The sequence below is a fragment of the Oncorhynchus mykiss genome, chromosome 24 (genome assembly GCF_057628025.1).
Source record: "Oncorhynchus mykiss isolate SJ-2025 chromosome 24, ASM5762802v1, whole genome shotgun sequence".
Lineage (NCBI taxonomy): Eukaryota > Metazoa > Chordata > Actinopteri > Salmoniformes > Salmonidae > Oncorhynchus > Oncorhynchus mykiss.
In genome coordinates, this window is record NC_143045.1 from 36,530,001 (window position 1) to 36,554,000 (window position 24,000).

The 24,000-nt window shown below is 43.1% G+C and overlaps 1 protein-coding gene across 1 annotated transcript in view; it reads left to right on the forward strand.

Annotated features, from left to right (window-relative positions):
* The first annotated feature begins 6,809 nt into the window (after nucleotides 1-6,809).
* Nucleotides 6,810-24,000, forward strand: part of si (sucrase-isomaltase) — a 117,399-nt gene continuing 100,208 nt past the window's right edge. Inside the window, exon 1 of the mRNA XM_090218929.1 lies at nucleotides 6,810-7,229. The gene's annotated coding sequence lies outside the window, so the exon portion shown is untranslated. The remainder of the gene's footprint in view (nucleotides 7,230-24,000) is intronic.

Below are 24,000 nucleotides of genomic sequence, written 5' to 3' on the forward strand. Positions count from 1 at the left end.
TCTCTAGTAGTAGTAGGATCTCTTTGTTACCTCCTCTCCTCTGTAGTAGTAGGATCTCTATGTTACCCCCTCTCCTCTGTAGTAGTAGGATCTCCATGTTACCTCCTCTCCTCTGTAGTAGTAGGATCTCCATGTTACCCCCTCTCCTCTGTAGTAGTAGGATCTCCATGTTACCTCCTCTCCTTTAGTAGTATTAGGATCTCCATGTTACCTCCTCTGTAGAGTTAGGATCTCCATGTTACCTCCTCTCCTCTGTAGTAGTAGGATCTCCATGTTACCTCTTCTTTAGTAGAGGTAGGATCTCCATGTTACCTCCTATCCTCTGTAGTGGTAGATCTCCATATTACCTCCTCTCCTCTGTAGTAGTAGGATCTCCATGTTACCCCCTCTCCTCTGTGGAGGTAGGATCTCCATGTTACCTCCTCTGTAGAGGTAGGATCTCCATGTTACCTCCTCTCCTCTGTCGTAGTAGGATCTCCATGTTACCTCCTCTCCTCTGTAGTAGTAGGATCTCCACCTCCTCTCCTTTAGTAGAGCATCATGCACAATGCCTTTGTGTATTTGAGTGAGAATATTTTTTTATTTTTTATTTCACCTTTATTTAACCAGGTAGGCAAGTAGAGAACACCTTTATTTAACCAGGTAGGCCAGTTGAGAACACCTTTATTTAACCAGGTAGGCAAGTTGAGAACACCTTTATTTAACCAGGTAGGCTAGTTGAGAACACCTTTATTTAACCAGGTAGGTTAGTTGAGAACACCATTATTTAACCAGGTAGGCTAGTTGAGAACAAGTTCTCATTTGCAACTGCAACCTGGCCAAGATAAAGCATTGAAATTCGACACATACAACAACACAGATTTACACATGGAATACACAAGACATAGTCAATAATACAGTAGAACAAAATAAAACATAAAATCTATATACAGTGAGTGCAAACGAGGTAAGTCTACGGAGTTAAGGCAAGAAATAGGCCATGGTGGCGAAGTAATTACAATATAGCAATTTAAACACTGGAATGGCAGATGTGCAGAAGATGAATGTGCAGGTAGAGATACTGGGGTGCAAAGGAGCAAGATTAATAAATAAATACTGTATGGGGATGAGGTAGGTAGATAGATGGGCTGTTTACAGATGGGCTATGTACAGGTGCAGGGATCTGTGAGCTGCTCTGACAGCTGGTGCTTAAAGCTAGTGAGGGAGATATGAGTCTCCAGCTTCAGAGATTTTTGTAGTTCGTTCCAGTCATTGGCAGCAGAGAACTGGAAGGAAAGATGACCAAAGGAGGAATTAGCTTTGAGGATGACCAGTGAGATGTACCTGCTGGAATGCGTGCTGTGGGTGGGTGCTGCTATGGTGACCAGTGAGCTGAGATAAGGCGGGGCTTTACCTAGCAGAGACTTGTAGATAACCTGTAGCCAGTGGGTTTGGCGATGAGTATGAAGCGAGGGCCAACCAGCGAGAGCATACAGGTCGCAATGGTGGGTAGTATATGGGGTTTTGGTGACAAAACGGATGGCACTGTGATAGACTGCATCCATTTTGTTGAGTAGAGTGTTGGAGGCTATTTAATAGATGACATCATCGAAGTCGAGGATCGGTAGGATCCTATCCGAGGGTAAGTTTGGCAGCATGAGTGAAGGATGCTTTGTTCCGATATAGGAAGCCAATTCTAGATTTAATTTGGGATTAGAGATGCTTAATGTGAGTCTGCAAGGAGAGTTTACAGTCTAAACAGACACTTAGGTATTTGTAGTTGTCCACGTATTCTAAGTCAGAGCCGTCCAGAATAGTGATGCTGGACAGGCGGGCAGGTGCGTGCAGTGATCGGTTGAATAGCATACATTTAGTTTTACTTGCGTTTAAGAGCAGTTGGAGGCCTTGGAAGGAGAGTTGTATGGCATTAAAGCTCGTCTGGAGGTTAGTTTACACAGTGTCCAAAGAGGGGCCAGAAGTATACAGAATGGTGTCGTCGGCGTAGAGGTGGATCAGAGAATCACCAGCAGCAAGGGCAACATCATTTATGTATACAGAGAAGAGAGTCGGCCCGAGGATTGAACCCTGTGGCACCCCCATAGAGACTGCCAGAAGTCCGGACAACAGGCCCTCCGATTTGACACACAGGAGATGGGATGGTTAGCGTCAACAAAGTGAGTTGCTACTGAATAGTCAGTGCTGTTACACCTGATTAAGCTGCGGTGTTCAGCTATGCGTTGTTTTAATTGTCTTTTATTTGTCCTCCGTAGGCTTTTCCCACATGTACAGGAGATGAGATAGATTACCCCCTTTGTCTTGGATGAGATGATGCCCCTAACAGGGATTTTTAGACATGTATGTGGGTGTCTGAAGGACGTTTCTGTAGTGCTTATTGCACTTATTGCACATTTGTAGTTCCCATTTGGAAGGGGTTTCAAGAGTGTCTGAGTGGACTCAGGGGGCAGGTCAGATCTCACCAATCTATCCCCAATATTGTGACGGCGCTTATAGACCACCAGTTGAGGTTCTTTGAAGAGGAATGCAATTTTTCTTCTCTGATTGCAGAACATGCCAGAGCTTTTTTTAGGATTGCTTTCATTTTCTCTGAACACGTGGTGCAAAAAGACTGTTGCATTGTTTTTCTGCTTTGGTTTAGTTTTTTAGCAATTCCTCTCTTGGTTTTTGAGGTATTTTCATAATTGCAACATCAAAAGTGTTGTTCTTGTAGCCTCTCATTTTGAATTGATCTGTCATTTTCTTAGCATTGCTGTCAAAATCTGACTGGTGGCCACAGATTTGTTTAACCCTGCATAACTGGCTATGTGGTAGACCGTTCCTGATGGGAAGAGGATGCACACTATCCACATGTGGCAACATATTGCAGTCTGTGTATACGTCTGTACTGGATGTACAGTTGAAGTCAGAAGCTTACATACACCTCAGCCAAATACATTCAAACTCTGTTTTTCACAACTCCTGACATTTAATCCTAGTATAAAGACCTTGTCTTAGGTCAGTTATGATCACCACTTCATTTTAAGAATGTGAAATGTCAGAATAATAGTAGAAAGAATGATTTATTTCAGCTTTTGTTTCTTTCATCACTTTCCTAAGTGGGTCAGAAGTTTACATACACTCAATTAGAATTTGGTAGCATTGCCTTGAAATGGTTTAACCTGGGTCAAACCTTTCGGGTAGCCTTCCACAAGCTTCCCACAATAAGTTGGGTGAATTTTGTCCCAATCCTCCTGACAGAGCTCGTGTAACTGAGAAAGGTTTGTGGGCCTCCTGGCTCACACATGCTTTTTCAGTTCTGCCCACAAATCTTCTATAGGACTGAGGTCAGGGTTTTATGATGGCCACACCAATACATTGACTTTGTTGTCCTTAAGCCATTTTGCCACAGCTTTTAGAAGTATGCTTGGGGTCATTGTCCATTTGGAAGACCCATTTGCGACCAAGCTTTAACTTGACTGATGTCATGAGATGTTGCTTCAATATATCCACATAATTTTCCTATCTCATGATGGCATCTATTTTGTGAAGTGCACCAGTCCCTCTTGCAGCAAAGCACCCCCACAACATGATGCTGCCACCCCCGTACTGGGATGGTGTTCTTCGGCTTGCAATCCTCCCCTTTTTTCCTCCAAACATAACGATGGTCATTATGGCCAAACAGTTCTATTTTTGTTTCATCAGACCAGAGGACATTTCTCCAAAAAGTATGATCTTTGTCCCCATGTGCAGTTACAAACCGTAGTCTGACTTTTTATGGTGGTTTTGGAGCAGTGGCTTCTTCCTTGCTGAGCGGCCATTCAGATTATGTCGATATAGGACTCGTTTTACTGTGGATATAGATACTTTTGTACCGGTTTCCTCCAGCTCCTTCACAAGGTCCTTTGCTGTTGTTCTGGGATTGATTTGCACTTTTCACACCAAAGTGCGTTCATCTCTAGGAGACAGAAGCCATCTCCGTCCTGAGCGGTATGATGGCTGCGTGGTCCCATGGTGTTTATACTTGCGTACCTTTGTTTGTACAGATGAACGTGGTACCTTCAGGCATTTGGAAATTGCTCCCAAGGATGAACCAGACTTGTTGAGGTCTACAATTGTTTTTACTGAGGTCTAGGCTGATTTATTTTGATTTTCCCATGATGTCAATCAAAGAGGCACTGAGTTTGAAAGTAGGCCTTGAAATACAATACATACCTCCAATTGACGTCAATTAGCCTATCAGAAGCTTCTAAAGCCATCACATAATTTTCTGGAATTTTCCAAGCTGTTTAAAGACAGAGTCAACTTTCTTTTTTTCCCCTTTTTTCCCGGGGTGGATCAGCTTAATATTGCGGAAAGAATGTTGTTTCCAATGTAATTGTCTGCATCATTTCCAATCCCCCATTTTTTGGTAAATATATATATCCATACACGCATACATACATATACACATATATACATACATACACATACCAATATAGATATACACATATATACATACACATACCTATATAGACATACATGTACACATATATACAGACACATACCTATATAGATATACATACACATACCTATATAGACATACATATACACATATATACATACACATACCTATATAGACATACATATACACATATATACCTACACATACCTATATAGACATATATATACACATATATACCTACACATACCTATATAGACATATATATACACATATATACCTACACATACCTATATAGACATACATATACACATATATACATACACATACCTATATAGACATATATATACACATATATACATACACATACCTATATAGACATACATATACAAATGTGACAAATTATGCATTATTTTTATTGCAGAGATTGTATTGGACAAATATAATGTGTGTAAAATACTTTTTTGAAGGTTGTACTATAAATAATGAAATAATGCTAAGCTATTTGCCAGCTATGTGTGGCGTCATGTTTGTTGACATTATACAATGCATTCTGGGTGTCACGTAAATGTCTGTCAGACCAAAGATGTTATAATGAGGTGAGGGAACGGTTCACTCATCTTTCGAGTAAACTTCCGGAAGTGAATGAAGGGTAGACCAAACTCATCTTGTCTCCTCTTATTATCTTTGGTTGACGTGGGAGAAACAAACATGCCGGCGCGCACAAACTACCAATCATCGGATTACTTTCCATTTCTAGAAAGTGTTGTACTTAATTGAAAAAATAGTGTGGCCAGCTCAAATGCTGACTATTGCGTCAATCGATACTGGCAGTTCTAAATAAGGGTTCTTATCACACCGGCTTGAGCATGCGCTGCTGGGACCCGTGTAAAATGTTGGTACGTGTGAAGGTTTTAACCTTAATTAAAAGTTCTCTGTACTTTCTTATATTTTTTTTTGTTCATTTGTTCGGTTATTGGTTAAAGGTTTTAACACACGTTTGACTTTTGCATTACCTCTGATCTCAGTCTAATCAATTACTCATTACTCATTACTTAATAACAATATCTTACTAAGCTTGATGACTTTTTGTTTTAAATAGAGATGGCTAGAAGGGTCATGAGTCATATTAGAAAGTGTAGAAATGCAGGAAATGATTTTAGACACCCCCCCAAAAAATAAAAAATAACAGCCCCCCCCCCCATGGCAGACCTATGTGGCAAATACCTTATTTGCATAAAGGCTCTGATTGGCTATGGTGCGCCGGTCTGTTTAGAGTCCGGTCCTGAACAATACAGACGTTTTTATTGGGTTTAATTTACTGCAGTGTCTGTTAATTGTCCAAAAGCACGACCACTCTCCCTCTCTATTTTGCTATAGAATTTTCACAACTACCTACGGCATTCCCAAGCATTCTATGAAAGTGTGAAAATGACCATATCTAAGTGCTCGCTTGTCAGAACATTTTTGTTTTTTTAAAGATATCATATTCCTCCTGGGGTGTATATCAATCAATCAATCAAATGTATTTATAAAGACCTTTTTTTACATCAGCGGATGTCACTAAGTACTTACACAGAAACCCTGACCTAAAACCCCAAACAACAAGCAATGCAGATGTGGAATCACAGATTTGAATAAGATTTCATGTTGCTAAAACGCTGTCAGTTCCACTTTACGCCACAAACAATACAGCTATGAAGTTGGTGCAACAAACAGTCACTTCTAACCAATAGAAAAAGCTATACGATGTTGTTGTTCCAGTATCTCCAGGTACTATACAGAGTTCATCAGGTCACAGGCTGTTCTACCATTCTCCAACATGGCTGCTGCTCAGAGTCCACAGTCTCAGGAAATCATCTATACTTTGACCTGCTTGACAGAGCTGGAGAATGTTCATTCCTACCTGTCAAAGACTAACACGCACACACACACGCACACACACACACACACACACACACACACACACACACACACACACACACGCACACACACACACACACACACACACACACACACACACACACACACACACACAACACACACACACACACACACACACACACACACACACACACACACGCACACGCACACGCACACACACACACACACACACACACACACACACACACACACACACACACACACACACACACACACACACAACACACACACACTCAAACAGAGACACACACTTCCTAACACAGAGGTAAATCATTATACCTTTTTTACTCCCTAGTGGGGTAAAAGTGGGCATCAAGGCTGAAAAGTCTGTGTGTGTGTGTGTGTGTGTGTGTGTTTGTGTCTGTGTTTGTGCATGGGTGTACATGTGTCTGTGGGTTTAGGTGTGTGTGGTGTGTTCGAGCACCCCTGCTGTTACTCCCCGCGGCTCAGTAACATCTGTCGGACTTAAAGGGAAAGTATGTAATAATGGTGACAGTTAGACCATCTGAAAAAGGCTTGTGGACACAATGGCTGCATAATGCCTATAGACATTGTCTGTAGATAATCCTCTTTCTAGTCAGGGATTGTTTGAGGGGGCTGCCCTCTGCTCTAAGAACATGTTAGGGCACGTCTCCCCAGTGACCTGTCATTGGAACTCTTGACCTGTCCGTCACCACCTTTGACAAAGCCCTCCTGCACCCAGGCCAATCCGCAAGTGGGGCCGGGACAACTACAAAAAGCATAGTTACACCAATCCTTAGTGCAGAGGTCTTCCAAGAGTAATGTGGATACTTTCAGTAAAGTGGTTTCCACTGTAGATGAAGGTTGCATACTGGACTGCAAACTCCGGACACTAGTGCGTCAATGCAAAGTAAGTGCCCTGTTCCAGCCCACCATTTTCATGCATGAGGTGTTCATACATGTGTAATTTGCCAATACATTCGCTATTATACTTTGTAATAGTGTTGTTACAATATTAGCATTGTGTTACAATTACTTGCACGTTATAGCTGACTTGTGAGCTGCGCACACCTTTAGGGTGTTGTTCTGTTAGTTTCCCATGAAATCTTATGCTCTTAGAGTTGGAGTCTTTTCCATTTGGCATCCCCATCGCATAGGATACCATGTGTCCTAAGATGGAGCTTGTGTTTTGTAGTCCCAAACAGCCAAAAGACAAAAAAATAGATGGTGATGCGTACGGCCCAGTACATCACTGGGGTCAAGCTTCATGCCATCCAGGACCTATATACTTGGCGGTGTCAGAGGAAGGCCCCCAAAAAATGGTCAAAGACTGTTCTCTCTGCTAGCCGCACAGCAAGCGGGACCGGAGCGCCTAGGTCTAAGTCCAAAATACTCCTTAACAGCTACGCCCAAGTCATAAGACTGCTGAACAATTCATCTCAAAAAGCCACCAGGACTATTTACATACTCGCTGTGTATTATCAATGCATAGTCCCTTTACCCCTAACTGCATGTACAAATTACCTTGACTAACCCCCGCACATTGACTCTGTACCGGTACCCCCTGTATATAGCCTCCACATTGACTCTGTACCGGTACCCCCTGTATATAGCCTCCACATTGACTCAGTACTGGTACCCCCTGTATATAGCCTCCACATTGACTCAGTACTGGTACCCCCTGTATATAGCCTCCACATTGACTCAGTACCGGTACCCCCTGTATATAGCCTCCACATTGACTCAGTACCGGTACCCCCTGTATATAGCCTCCACATTGACTCAGTACCGGTACCCACTGTATATAGCCTCCACATTGACTCAGTACCGTAACACCCTGTATATAGCCTCCACATTGACTCAGTACTGGTACCCCCTGTATATAGCCTCCACATTGACTCTGTACGGGTACCCCCTGTATATAGCCTCCACATTGACTCTGTACCGGTACCCCCTGTATATAGCCTCCACATTGACTCTGTACCGGTACCCCCTGTATATAGCCTCCACATTGACTCTGTACCGGTACCCCCTGTATATAGCCTCCACATTGACTCTGTACTGGTACCCCCTGTATATAGCCTCCACATTGACTCTGTACCGGTACCCCCTGTATATAACCTCCACATTGATTCTGTACCGGTACCCCCTGTATATAGCCTCCACATTGACTCTATACCGGTACCCCCTGTATATAGCCTCCACATTGACTCTGTACCGGTACCCCCTGTATATAGCCTCCACATTGACTCTGTACCGGCACCCCCTGTATATAGCCTCCACATTGACTCTGTACCGGTACCCCCTGTATATAGCCTCCACATTGACTCTGTACCGGCACCCCCTGTATATAGCCTCCACATTGACTCTGTACCGGTACCCCCTGTATATAGCCTCCACATTGACTCTGTACCGTCACCCCCTGTATATAACCTCCACATTGACTCAGTACCGGTACCCCCTGTATATAACCTCCACATTGTTATTTTATTGTGTTACTTCATATTTTCTTACTTTAATTTCTTTCTGAAATATTTTCTTAAGTTGGTTAAGGGTTGGTTAAGCGCTTACCATATCACGATAAGGTCTACCTGTTGTATTCGGCAAATTAGAAAAATGGAATTGGATTTAATTTAATGTTCTTCACTTCCGGGTTTATGGAATCACTTCCGGTGTATTTCTTGTTAGCAGGCTAGTGTCATTAGCATGGTTACCGTCCTAACTCTCCATGGCAAATAGAGTGTTTAACTTACCTATCTGCATTGTTACCATTGCTAGCTCCATTAGCATTATTAGCATGCTAACATGCCACTAAATAGTACATATCTCTGATTCAGAGGGATTGGGTTAAATGCGGAAAACACATTTCAATTGAATACATTCAAATGGACAACTGACTAGTTAACCCCCTTTCCCTTTCCATATTGATTATTGTTTACTGTAGCTTTTGTGTGCCTATGCTATTAGCCCGTTAGCCTAATGTTATGACGTTTACTGCACTTTAAATGACATTTATGCAATATTTACTATAATTTCTCTAATGGTTACTGGTACTGTTTCCTGATAATATTGCACTGCTAATCCCATTGCTAATGTAGCAATCTGTATTCCCTGGTAAAGCTACAGCAATATCATTGTTAGCCTCATACCATTGCTGTTACCATCCACTGCTCTTGCTAGCACCTTATGTACATTAGCATAGTAGCATACATTGCTATTGTATATTAATTACTGTAATTACAGCCTGTGTTTCTTTCTATTTCTTAATCATAGAAATTCACTACCACAATCACTTCTAATGCGGACATACAGTGCTTTACTTCTTACCTGTTTTACAGATATATTTGCTGGTGCTGTACGTATTGGCATGTCATCTGACAGGGAACTGACATCTTCCTGTTTTACAAAACCTTCATACTTGGGATAACACATTATATCCGCCCTCTACATGGATCTCCCCTTTTTAACTCGGGTCATATGAATTTCCACACCCCCACAGGGGGACACATGGGGAGTAGCACCATTCCACACCCCCACAGGGGGACACATGGGGAGTAGCACCATTCCACACCCCCACAGGGGGAACCATGGGGAGTAGCACCATTCCACACCCCCACAGGGGGACACATGGGGACTAGCACCATTCCACACCCCCACAGGGGGACACATGGGGAGTAGCACCATTCCACACCCCCACAGGGGGACACATGGGGAGTAGCACCATTCCACACCCCCACAGGGGGAACCATGGGGAGTAGCACCATTCCACACCCCACAGGGGGACACATGGGGAGTAGCACCATTCCACACCCCCACAGGGGGACACATGGGGAGTAGCGCCATTCCACACCCCCAAAGGGGGACACATGGGGAGTAGCACCATTCCACACCCCCACAGGGGGACACATGGGGACTAGCACCATTCCACACCCCCACAGGGGGACACATGGGGAGTAGCACCATTCCACACCCCCTCAGGGGGACACATGGGGAGTAGCACCATTCCACACCCCCACAGGGGGACACATGGGGAGTAGCACCATTCCACACCCCCACAGGGGGACACATGGGGAGTAGCACCATTCCACACCCCCACAGGGGGACACATGGGGAGTAGCACCATTCCACACCCCCACAGGGGGACACATGGGGAGTAGCACCATTCCACACCCCCACAGGGGGACACATGGGGAGTAGCACCATTCCACACCCCCACAGGGGGACACATGGGAGTAGCACCATTCCACACCCCCACAGGGGGACACATGGGGAGTAGCACCATTCCACACCCCCACAGTGGGACACATGGGGAGTAGCACCATTCCACACCCCCACAGGGGGACACATGGGGACTAGCACCATTCCACACCCCCACAGGGGGACACATGGGGAGTAGCACCATTTCACACCCCCGCAGGGGGACACATGGGGAGTAGCACCATTTTGTACCACAAAATTGCGTTTATATTTAGAAGCCAGACAACATAGTTTAAACGAAGCCTTTCAAATCAATAGATCAACATATTCCCAAGCAACTGAGAGAGAGTGAGTGGTCAGTTATGTACTGCAGCGAATCAATCAGCAGCGACACGGTTTCCCTCAGAGGAAAACATAAGGAACAACTTGGAGATGCAAATGAGAGCAATGAACAGCTAAAGGATATCCAGGAAAACATAGCTAAAATGCTCTCAATGCTCACCAAAACAATCATACTGTTACAATATGTTGTTAAAAAATATAGATTTGCTAGGAAGGACAGTAGAGTCTATCGTGTCAGACAGACACATACGAGGTGTGCACATGAGCGAACAAGACAACAACATTTTGTCTTCGGGAAACAAGTTTGCAAACTTTAGAAGATGAGCAAGAAAACAGAATGAGACAAAACAACATTGGAATATTGTGCTTAATGGACGATGAGGAAAAAGGAAACTCTTCCAGCTACATTGTCAAACTGATATCAGAGGAGCTTGGCGTGGATGTATCACCACAGGATCTGGAACGATGCCATCGGATTAGCGTGAAATAGAACAACGACAAATGGCCTCGCGTGGGAACCTTCAAGCTGTGAACCAAAGTCAACATTGTGAAGGAACATGGGGGGGAATGGAGATTAAAATCCACGGCCAGAACATTGGATTTTTTCCAGGACCTGTCCCCCAATACAATCCCCAACTAACTGTTATTCTCTGGAAAGAAACAAAAGAAGTAGAAGATGCCAATGACCATGAAACGACAATACAAAAGAGGAAATATACAGTGCCGTCCATGACCCATGACCCTGGGCCAATTGTTTGCCGTCCTATGGGACTCCCAATCACGGCACATGTGACGTAGCCTGGATTCAAACCAGGTGCTGCAGCGATGCTTCTTGCACGGTGTTGCAGTGTCTTAGACCTCTGTGCTGTCTACAGGTGTCACGTCCTGACCTTAGTTCCTTTTTTATGTCTCTAATTTAGTTTGGTCAGGGCGTGAGTTGGGGTGGGAATTCTATGTTTTTGTTCTATGTTTTGTATTTCTGCTTTTGGCCTGGTATGGTTCCCAATCAGAGGCAGCTGTCAATCGTTGTCTCTGATTGAGAACCATACTTAGGTAGCCTGTGTTCCCACTATTTGTGGGTAGTTAATTTCTGTTTAGTGTCTGATCACCTGCCGGAACTGTTTTGTTTTCTCTTAGTTGTTATTTTGTGTAGTGTTCATTTTTTTCAATTAATACATGACGAACGCTTAACACACGGCGCATTGGTCAGATATTTCATACTCGTCGTCAGACGACGAAGAGATCTGTTACAACAGTGCTTGTAATTTATATAAGTCAGCACCTAAGTATTAAGTATTTTTACATACATTGTTATGGATGTATTGTTTTAAAAACCCAATAGTGCTGTGGGTCTATCAGACACTGGGAACATTGGGTGAAAAACAAAAACCACACAAGGGTTAAATTAAATACTTTTTATTGTCATTGTCTTCATTCTAATGACATCCTTGAATAATATAGGACTCTAATTAGATGCAGATAGCTTTCACTTCTCTTCACAAAGATTGAATGGATATGGGCAGGTGACCCCTGAAAGCCAGATGGAGATTCAGTCTTTATATTACTGTAGCATAGACCATGCTGCAGCAAATGTAGACCTACCTGTCACAAGAAAAAAAAAGTATAATGATGAGATGATAGGTCTACATGCATTGTGAACTGTGCTTCATGCTGAGATGACCATTGATTATTCATCGTGCAGAGGCCATAGAGAAGCCTGATTTAGACACCACATATCATTTAACAGTTTAATTTTACGCTGTTCATATGAATCATTTAATATCATTTACCGGTTTCTTGGCCGGTAAATCCTGGCTAAATCTCAGTTCCCGCATATTCAAACCTATCAACTAGCTCTGAAAGTCTAACGGCAGAATTTAAGGTTTAGTTTAGACATTAACTTCAAATGAAGGTTAGGCATTAACTCTGAATGGTTAAGGTTAGGGTTAAGGTTTGGTATAGATTTAAAACAAACATCTCAAAACCAACACATAACACTGGACTTGAACTTGCAGCGTTTGTATTCAGAGGCTGATGCTTAGGACCACCCTACATTCCTGTCCACAATGCCCCTACCAAGACCGAAACCTACTTGAAGGTAACTACGTTCACTATTGCCCATAGTGGCCGGTTTCCACGTCATCTCCCGACATCCTCAGACATGGATGGACATCGAGTACTCACTTGTATCATGGGGGACTTGGCTGGTTTGTGCATATGAATGGGAGTGTGAAGGAAGGGGGTGAATATGACTATGTGTAGTAGGGTGGGAGAAAATGGATGTCTAGATGCATAGGGTGTATGTTGTATGTGAATGAAGGAGAATGGATTAGCAAGTCGATATATGGATGGGTGTTGATTAGGGGAGGATTAATGTTCCTTGTTCGTCAATATAGATAAGCTTCAACAGTGGTTATTGATGGGAGTGGAGAGGTACTCTATCGGAGGGATTGGGACAGGGTGACTGGGAGGGCATCAGACAATTCTCTGAAATGTGTGTGGGGCCTCCATTCATCCCCCTTGAGTCTATCGGTGGACCCATTCTCCCCAAGTAGACCCCAGCCACTACACTTTCATTTAATTTACAAGGTAATACAAACTGACCACAGTAGTTAATTAAGTGGCAGTCTTCAACCAATGTACAGTATGTACAATGACATCATCTACAGTCTGTTGGTACATTAGGAGAGGAGTTGGAGCTTTAAAGCCCTAAAAAGTCATAGAGGTTCAAAGTACAAAGAAGTAATTTGCTTTATGTTTTTTTGTGTGTTCTCTGTTAAATGTCTACTGGGCCCACATACTCACACGCTGTAATATATATGTAATGTTCAGTCCATATATATGTAATGTTCAGTCCATATATATGTAATGTTCAGTCCATTCAGAAACTATTAAGACCCATTGACTTTTTCACGTTTTGTTTACGCTGATAAAATTGTTTACACAGTTTAAAAAATAAATAAATAAATAAGAAAACTGAAATTTTACATATACATAAGTATTCAGACCCTCGGGGTGGCAGGTAGCCTGGTGGTTAGAGCATTGGGCCAAGTAACCGAAATATTGCTAGATCGAATCCCAGAGCTGACAAGGTAAAAATATGTCATTCTGCCCCTGAACAAGGCAGTTAACCCACTGTTCCCCAGTCGGCTGTCATTGTAAATAAAAATGTGTTCTTAACTGACTTGCCTAGTTAAATAAAGGTAGAATTAAAAAATACTGAGTACTTTGTTGGAGCACATTTGGCAGTGAATACAGCCATGAGTCTTCTTGGTTATGATGTTACAAAATTGGCACACCTGTATTTGGGGAGTTTCTCCCATTCTTCTCTGCAGATCCTCTCAAGCTCTGTCAGGTTGGATGGGGAGCGTTACTGCAACGCTATTTTCAGGTCTCTCCAGAGATGTTCGATCGGGTTCAAGTCCGGACTCTGGCAGGGACACTCAAGGACAGTCAAAGACTTGTCCCGAAACCACTCCTGCATGGTCTTGGCTGTGTACTTAGGGTTAGTGTCATTTTGGAAGGTGAACCTTCACCCCAGTCTGAGGTTCTGAGCTCTCTGGAGCAGGTTTTCATCAAGGATCTCTCTGTACTTTTCTCTGTTCATCTTTCCCTCGATCGTGACTAGTTTCCCCGTACCTGCCACTGAAAAACATTCCCACAGCATGATGCTGCCACCACCATGCTTCACCGTAAGGATGGTGCCATTTTTCCTCCAGATATGACGATTGACATTCAGGCCAAACAGTTCAATCTTGTTTTCATCAAACCAGTCTTGTTTCTCATGGTCTGAGAATCCTTTAGGTGTCTTCAGGCAAACTCCAATCGGGCTGTCATGTGCCTTACTGAGGAGTGGCTTCCATCTGGCCACTCTACCATAAAGGCCTGATTGGTGGAGTACTGCAGAGATGGTTGTCATTCTGAAAGGTTCTCCCACCTCCACAGAGGAACTGTGGACGTCTATCAGAGTGACCATCAGGTTCTTGGTCACCTCCTTGACCAAAGTCCTTCTCCTGCGATTGCTTATTTTGGCCGGGCGGCCAGCTCTAGGAAGAGTCTTGGTGGTTCAAAACTTATTTCATTTAAGAATGATGGAGGCCACTGTGTTCTTGGGGACCTTCAATACTGCAGAAATGTTTTTGTATTCTTCCCCAGATCTGTGCCTCGACACAATCCTGTCTCGGAGCTCTATGGACAATTCCTCCAAACTCATGGCTTGGATTTTGCTCTGACATGCACTGTCAAATCTGGGACCTTATATAGACAGGTGTTTGCCTTTCCAAATCATGTCCAATCAATTTAATTTACCACAGGTGGACTCCAATCAAGTTGTAGAAACATCTCAAGGATGATCAATGGAAACAGGATGCACATGAGCTCAGTTTCAAGTCTCATAGCAAAGGGCCTGAATAGTTAAATAAGATACTTGTGTCTTATTTTTTGTAAAATTGCAAAAACTTCTAAAAATGTGTTTTTGCTTTGTCATTATGGAGTATTGTGTTTAGATTGCTAAGGATTTTTATTTCTTTGATACATTTTAGAATAAGACTAACAAAATGTGGAAAAAGTTCAAATCTCTAAATACTTTCCGGAGACACTGTTGTACCCTAAATGTTGCTCAGGCTCCATGATGGGGAAAGATGCAGATTGTTCTTGAACACTTCATCGGGATCAGTGTCCCATCCACGAGACGGTTGAGCTAACGTAGGCTAATGTGATTAGCATGAAGTTGTAAGTAACAAGAACATTTCCCAGGACATATACTGTACATATCTGATATTGGCAGAAGCTTAAAAGAACATGTTTCAGTTTAATACAATATGCTAAAATACAAGATATAGATTCATCAATAATGGCTGTGGATGCTGAAAAAGGCTTTTGACAGTCTTGAAGGGCCTTTTTTTGTTTCCAACTTTCCAGTTTAAAAACTAAATGAAATAAAATGAAGCAAAAATAAATATTACATTATAGGATGAAATTACTTTAGAAAAGGGCACAAGACAGGGATGTCCTTTCTCTGTAAATGTACACTAAATGTACACTAAATGTACACTAAATGTACAGAAAAAAACTGGAAATGAACAAATCCTCTGTTGTTAACACAATGGAAAGGTCACATGCTTTATTATCTAAATGTTGACAGTGCGGCGGCGATGGAGAGGATCAAAATTGTGCAATTTAAGGCCATTTGGTGGAGAGTGATGCAAGCGCTGGAGATGGGGGTGTGATCATGTGGGTCAGGGCAGGTGAGATGTAGTTGATGTTTGTATGACGGTGTCATTTGTATGTGTATGTTTTGTATTATCAAAATCTTACAAAAAATATATAAATAATTTCCACACCGGCTCAGCATGCACTCATGAATGCACCAATTCTCTCAAACACACACTTGCGCACACAAACCAACGAATACTAGGTACGCAGCTAACAGTGTTGAGGGGCCTGCTTGAAAACGACGGGATCGATAGTCAGGACTGAATTGCCAATTCCAGTTTGGGCAATCGAAATGAGCTGGTGCTGCAAGCTTGTGTGTAAGGCAGCAATTGGAAACAACTGAGTGGAATTGGATTTGGAGTGAGAGAAAGAAAGCGAGAGAAGAGGATAAAAAGATCAGCAGGGGAGAGGAGATGGCGGAGGGGAGAAGAGAGAAGAGGTGAGGAGAGAAGAGGAGAGGAGAATAGACTCTCAGCTTGCCAAATGGCAGGTCAGGACCCTATGACGTAGTGTTGGCTTCATACGGGGCCCTGGCTAGTGACACTGGTTCTGTTTACCTGATGGCTCATCTTCGCTTTGAAAGCTTCAGTTGGATCACAGCTCAGAAAAAAGTTTGCATTAATGGTTACTGTGATATTGTTGTGCTGGTTGGAGTAGTTGGACTGTTCCTGTGCCAACCTGACCAATCAAATCAAATCATATTTGCGCCGAATACAATAGGTGTAGACCTGACAGTGAAATTCTTACTTACAAAGCCCTTAACCAACAATGCAGTTTTAAGAAAAATACCTACAAAAATAAGAAATTAAAGTAACAAATGATTAAAGAGCATCAGTAAAATAACAATAGTGAAGCTATATCCAGGGGGTACTGGTGCAGAGTCAATGTGCGAGGGCACCGGTTAGTCGAGATAATTGAGGTAATATGTACATGTAGGTTGAGTTATTAAAGTGACTATGCATAGATAATAACAGAGAGTAGCAGCAGCGTAAAAGGGAAGTGGAAATACAAATAGTCTGGCTAGGCATCTGATTAGATGTTCAGGAGTCTTATGGCTTGGGGGTAGAAGCTGCTTAGAAGCCTATTGGACCTAGACTTGGCGCTCCAATTCCGCTTGCCGTGCGGAAGCAGAGAGAACAGTCTATGACTCGGGTGGCTGGAGTCTTAGACAATTTTTAGGGCCTTCTTCTGACACCGCCTGGTATAGAGGTCCTGAATGGCAGGAAGCTTGGCCCCAGTGATGTAATGGGCCGTACACACTACCCTCTGTAGTGCCTTGCGGTCAGAGGCCGAGAATTTCCACACCCATACCAGACAGTGATGCAACCTGTCAGGATGCTCTCAATGGTTCAGCTGTAGAACCTTTTGAGGATCTGAGGACTCATGGCAAATCTTTTCAGTCTCTTGAGGGGGAATAGATTTTGTCGTGCCCTCTTTATGACTGTGTTAGTGTGCTTGGACCATGTTAGTTTGTTGGTGATGTAGACGCCAAGGAACTTGAAGTTCTCAACCTGCTCCTCTACAGCCCAGTCGATAAGAATGGGAGCATGCTCGGTCCTCCTTTTCCTGTAGTCCACAACCTTTGTCTTGATAACATTGAGGGAGAGGTTGTTGTCCTTGCACCACATGGTCAGGTCTCTGACCTCCTTCCTATAGGCTGTCTCGTTGTTGTCGGTGATCAGGCCTACCACTCTTGTGTCATTGGCAAACTTAATGATGGCCCTGCGGCCTTGTGAATGTTGACCTGTTTAACGGTCTTATTCACATCGGCTGCGGAGAGCGTGATCACACAGTCGTCCGGAACAGCTGATGCTCTCATGCATGTTTCAGTGTTACTTTCCTCAAAGCGAGAAAATAAGTAATTTTGCTCATCTGGTAGGCTCGTGTCACTGGGCAGCTCTCAGCTGTGCTTCCCTTTGTAGTCTGTAATAGATTCCGATGAGCGTCGGAGCCGGTGTAGTACGATTCGATCTTAGTCCTGTATTGAAGCTTTGCCAATTTGATAGTTCGTCAGAGGGAATAGTGGGATTTCTTATAAGCTCCACGAAAGAGGCAGCTCTGGCCTTTACCTCAGTGCGGATATTGTCTGTAATCCATGGCTTCTGGTTGGGGTATGTAGGTCCAGTCACTGTGGGGACAACGTCGTTGATGCACTTATTGATGAATCCAGTGACTAATGTGGTGTACTCCTCAATGCCATTGGAAGAATCCAGTAACATATTCCAGTCTGTGATAGCAAAACAGTCCTGTAGTTTAGCATCTGCTTCAACTGACCACTTTTTTATTGACAGAGTCACTGGTGCTTCCTAATTTAATTTTTGCTTGTAAGCAGGAATCAGGAGGATAGAATTATGGTCAGATTTGCCAAATGGAGGGAGAGGGAGAGCTTTGTACGCGTCTCTGTATGGGCTAGAGTTCTTTTTCTCTCTGTTTGCACATTTATTAACATGCTGGTCTTAATTAGGTCAAACAGATTTAATTTTCCCTACATTAAAGACCAAGGCCACTAGGAGCACAGCTCATTGAGTGCGGTCTTATTACCAGCATCAGTTTGTGGTGGTAAATAGACAGCTACGAAGAATATAAGAATATATGAAAACTCTCTAGGTAGATAGTGTGGTCTACAGCTTATCATGAGATACTCTACCTCAGACGAGCAAAACCTCAAGACTTCCTTAGATATCGTACACCAGCTGAATACATAGACCACCACCCCTTGTCTTACCAGAGGCTGCTGTTCTATCCTGCCGATACAGTGTATAACCCACCAGCTGTATTATATTCATATTTTTGTTCAGCCACGACTCTGTGAAACATAAGATAGTCAAATGTTTTATGTCACATTGGTAGGAGATACGTGCTTTTAGTTCGTCCACTTTATTATCCAGCGATTGAACGTTGGCCGGTAGTACCGATGGCAAAGGCAGATTAGCCAAACGTCGCCGGATCCTCTCAAGGCACCCCGATCTCCTTCCGCGAAACCTCCATCTCTTTCTCTTGCGATTGACGGGGATGGGAGCCTATTCGGGTGTCTGGTGTAAATCCCTCTCGTCCGGCTCATTAAAGAAAAATTCTTCATCCATTTCAAGGTAAGTTATTGCTGTTCTGATGTCCAGAAGCTCTTTTCGTTCAGAAGAGATGGTAGCGGCAACATTAAGTACAAAATAAGTTACAAACAATGCGACTAAACAAACAAAATAGCACGGTTGGTTAAGAGCCAATAAAACAGCAGCCATCCCCTCCGGCGCCATGGTTACACAGTATACTTTATCTTTATCGCAGTATACTTCCAAGATGACATGATCAGTCATTAGATACATATTTAACACTGAACAAAAATATAAAAGCAAGATGTAAAGTGTTGATCCTGTGTGTTTCATGAGCTAAAATAAAATATTCCAAACATTTTCCATATGCACAAAAAGCTTCTTTATCTCAAATGTTGTGCACCAATTTGTTTACATCCCTGTTAGTGAGCATTTATCCCATGCCAAGATAATCGATCCACTTGACAGGTGTGCCATATCAAGAAGCTGATTAAACAGCATGATCATCTAACAGGTGCACCTTGTGCGTGGACAATAAAAGGTCACTCTAAAGTCTGCAGTTTTGTCACACAACACAATGCCACAGTCACATGTTTTGAGGGAGTGTGTAATTGGCATGCTGACTGCAGGAATATTCACCAGAGCTGTTGCCAGAGAAATTAACGTGAATTGCTCTACAATAAGCCGCCTCCGTAGTTGTTTTAGAAAATTTGGCACTATGCCCAACAGGCCTCACAAACGCAGACCACACCAGCCAAGGATTGCCACATCCGGCATCTTCACCTGCTGGATCGTCTGAGACCAGCCACCTGGACAGCTGATGAAACTGTCGGTTAGCACAACCAAATAATTTCTGCCCGAACTGTCAGATTGCGTGCTCGTCATCCTCACCAGGGTCTTGACATGACTGCAGTTTGGTGTTGTAAGCAACTTTAGTGGGCAAATGCTCACCTCCGATGGCCACTGGCAAGCTGAACAAGTGTGTTCTTCATGATTGAATCCCGGTTTCAACTGTACTGGGCAGATGGCACCGGGCAGATGGCACAAACACATTCCAGTGTTTAATTGCTATATTGTAATTACTTTGCCACCATGGCCTATTTATTTCCTTAACTTACCTCATTTGCACTCACTGTAAATAGACTTTTTGTTTTCTTTCGTTCTATTGTATTATTGACTGTATGTTTGTTTATTCCATGTGTAACTCTGTGTTGTTGTCTATTCACACTGCTATGCTTTATCTTGGCCAGGTCGCAGTTGCAAATGAGAACTTGTTCTCAACTAGCCTACCTGGTTAAATAAAGGTGTTCTCAACTAGCCTACCTGGTTAAATAAAGGTGTTCTCAACTAGCCTACCTGGTTAAATAAAGGTGTTCTCAACTGGCCTACCTGGTTAAATAAAGGTGTTCTCAACTAGCCTACCTGGTTAAATAAAGGTTAAATAAAACATAAATAGAAATGGCAGGCAGTATGGCGTCGTGTGTGTGAGCAGTTTGCTGATGTGTGTGAGCAGTTTGCTGATGTGTGAGAGCAGTTTGCTGATGTGTGCGAGCAGTTTGCTGATGTGTGTGAGCAGTTTGCTGATGTGTGCGAGCAGTTTGCTGATGTGTGCGAGCAGTTTGCTGATGTGTGCGAGCAGTTTGCTGATGTGTGTGAGCAGTTTGCTGATGTGTGCGAGCAGTTTGCTGATGTCTGAGAGCAGTTTGCTGATGTGTGAGAGCAGTTTGCTGATGTGTGTGAGCAGTTTGCTGATGTCTGAGAGCAGTTTGCTGATGTGTGCGAGCAGTTTGCTGATGTCTGAGAGCAGTTTGCTGATGTGTGTGAGCAGTTTGCTGATGTCTGAGAGCAGTTTGCTGATGTGTGCGAGCAGTTTGCTGATGTGTGAGAGCAGTTTGCTGATGTGTGAGAGCAGTTTGCTGATGTGTGAGAGCAGTTTGCTGATGTGTGACCTCGCACATTGACTCGGTACCAATACTCGGTATATTGCCTCGTTTATGTTTTTTTTTTATTGTTTTCTTATATGTACTGTAACTCAGTAAAATCTTTGAAGTTGTTGCATTTTGCATCTATATTTCTGTTCAGTATAGTTAACATCTAGATCTTTGACAAAACAACACTGCTTACATCATGTCAATGTTAGCTTAGTCATCTTACCTTAAGATGACTAAGTTGTAATAAAACCTTGTAATAAAACGTACGATCCAATGTTCATTTCTCTTTAATCCATGGTTATCTTGATCATGATTCACAATCTCTCATATTCCACCGATTACAATGCACCAGTATTATCACTCCAATAACATTACACAATGGGGGTTATCACAGGTACAGCCTGGTTGAATAACCAAAGTATATTATAAGACATGATATAAGTGAAGTGTTTGTAAGTGATTGTACACACGCCAATAAAGTGTGGGTGAATGATTTGGATTGGTCATTGGGGATCATGCGAGGACGATGATTATACAGTACTAGTGAAAAGTTTGGACACACCTACAGTGGCTTGCAAAAGTATTCACCCCCTTGGCTTTTTTCCTATTTTGTTGCCTTACAACCTGGAATTAAAATGCTTTTTTTGGGGGGGGGTTGCATCATTTGATTTACATATCATGCCTACCACTTTGATGATGCAAAATATTTTTTTATTGTGAAACAAACAAGAAATAAGACAAAAAAACTGAAAACTTGAGGGTGCATAACTATTCTGGGCTTTGACTAGGCCATTCCAAGACATTTAAATGTTTCCACTTTCCCCTTAAACCACATCGAGTGTTGCTTTAGAAGTATGCTTATGGTCATTGCCCTGCTGGAAGGTGAACCTTCGTCCCAGTCTCAAATCTCTGGAAGACTGAAACAGGTTTCCCCTCAACAATTTCCCTGTGTTTAGCACCATCCATCATTCCTTAAATTCTGACCAGTTTCCCAGTCTCTGCCAGTGAAAAACATCACCACAGCACGATGCTGCCACCACCGTGCTTCACTCTGGGGATGGTGCTCTCAGGGTGATGAGAGGTGTTGGGTTTGCGCCAGACATAGTGTTTTTTTGATGGCAAAAAAGCTACATTTTAGTCTCGTCTGACCAGAGTACCTTCTTCCATATGTTTGGGGAGTCTCTCACATGCCTTTTGGCGAACACCAGATGTGTTTGCTTATTTTTTTCATTAAGCAATGGCTTTTTTTCTGGCCACTCTTCCATAAAGCCCAGCTCTGGGGAGTGTACAGCTTAAAGTGGTCCTATGGACAGAGTCCAATCTCCGTTGTGGAGCTTTGCAGCTCCTTCAGGGTTATCTTTGGTCTCTTTGTTGCCTCTCTGATTAATGTCCTCCTTGCCTGGTCCGTGAGTTTTGGTGGGCGGCCTCTCTTGGCAGATTTGATGTGGTGCCATATTCTTTCAAAAAGAGAGATCTCCTTGTTCATCATGGTGCTGCTTGCTTGGTGGTGCCCTCTGCTTAGTGGTATTGCAGACTCTGGGGCCTTTCAGAACAGGTGTATATGTACGGAGATCATGTGATAGATCATGTGACACAGTGCACACAGGTGGACTTCATTTAACTAATTATGTGACTTTTGAAGATAATTGGTTGCACGAGATCTTTGTTAGGAGCTTCATAGCAAAGGGAGTGAATAGCAAGATGGTGCCGACAGAGATGGTCGCCTCGCTTGGCGTTCTTAGGAAACTATGCATTATTTTGTTTTTTTATGTATTATTTGTTACATTGTTACCCAAGGAAATCTTAAGTATTATTACTTACAGCCGGGAAGAACTATTGGATATAACAGCAACATCAACTTACCAACATTACGACCAGGAAGAACTATTGGATATAACAGCAACATCAACTTACCAACATTACGACCAGGAAGAACTATTGGATATAACAGCAACATCAACTTACCAACATTACGACCAGGAATAAGACTTTCCCGAAGCAGATCCTCTGTGCGGACCACCACCCAGGACATCTGATCCCAGTAGGCGACCCAATACAACGGTACCACAGAAGGGGCAGACGGAGCAGTCTTCTGGTCAGGTTCCATTGACAGGCACATCGCTCACTGCTTCTGAGTATACTAATCGCCAATGTCATGTCTCTTGACCACAAGTTAGATTAAATTCGAGCAAGGGTTGCCTTCCAGAGAGACATCAGAGATTGTAACATTCTCTGTTTCACGGAAACCTGGCCCACTCGGGATATGTTATCTGAGTTGGTACAGCCAACCGGTTTCTTCACGCATCTCGCAGACAGAAACAAACATCGCTCTAGTAAGAAGAATGGCGGGGGTTTATGCCTTATGATTAACGACCCGTGGTGTGATCATAACAACATACAGAAACTCAAGTCCTTTTGTTCACCTGACCTAGAATTCCTTGCAATCAAATCCTGACCGCATTATCTACCAAAATAATTATCTTCGATTCTTATCACAGCTGTATATACCCCCTCCCAAAGCAGATACCTCAAGCGCAAAACTGAAAGCGCGAACCACTGCTTTTAATCATGACAAGGTGACTGGAAACATGACCAAATGCAAACAGTGTAGCTATTCCCTCCGCAAGGCAATCAAACAAGCTAATCGTCAGTATAGAGACAAAGTAGAGTCGCAATTCAATGGCTCAAACACTAGACGTATATGGCAGGGTCTACAGTCAATCACGGATTACAAAAAGAAAACCAGCCCCGTCGCAGACACCGATGTCTTGCTCCCAGACAAGTTAATTAAACAACTTCTTAGCTCACTTTGAGGACAGTACAGTGCCAGTGATTTGGCCCGCTACCAAAACCTGCGGGCTCTTCACCATGGCCAACGTGAGTAAAGCATTTTAATGTGTTAACCCTCACAAGGCTGCTAGCCCAGATGGCGTCCCTAGCCGCGTCCTCA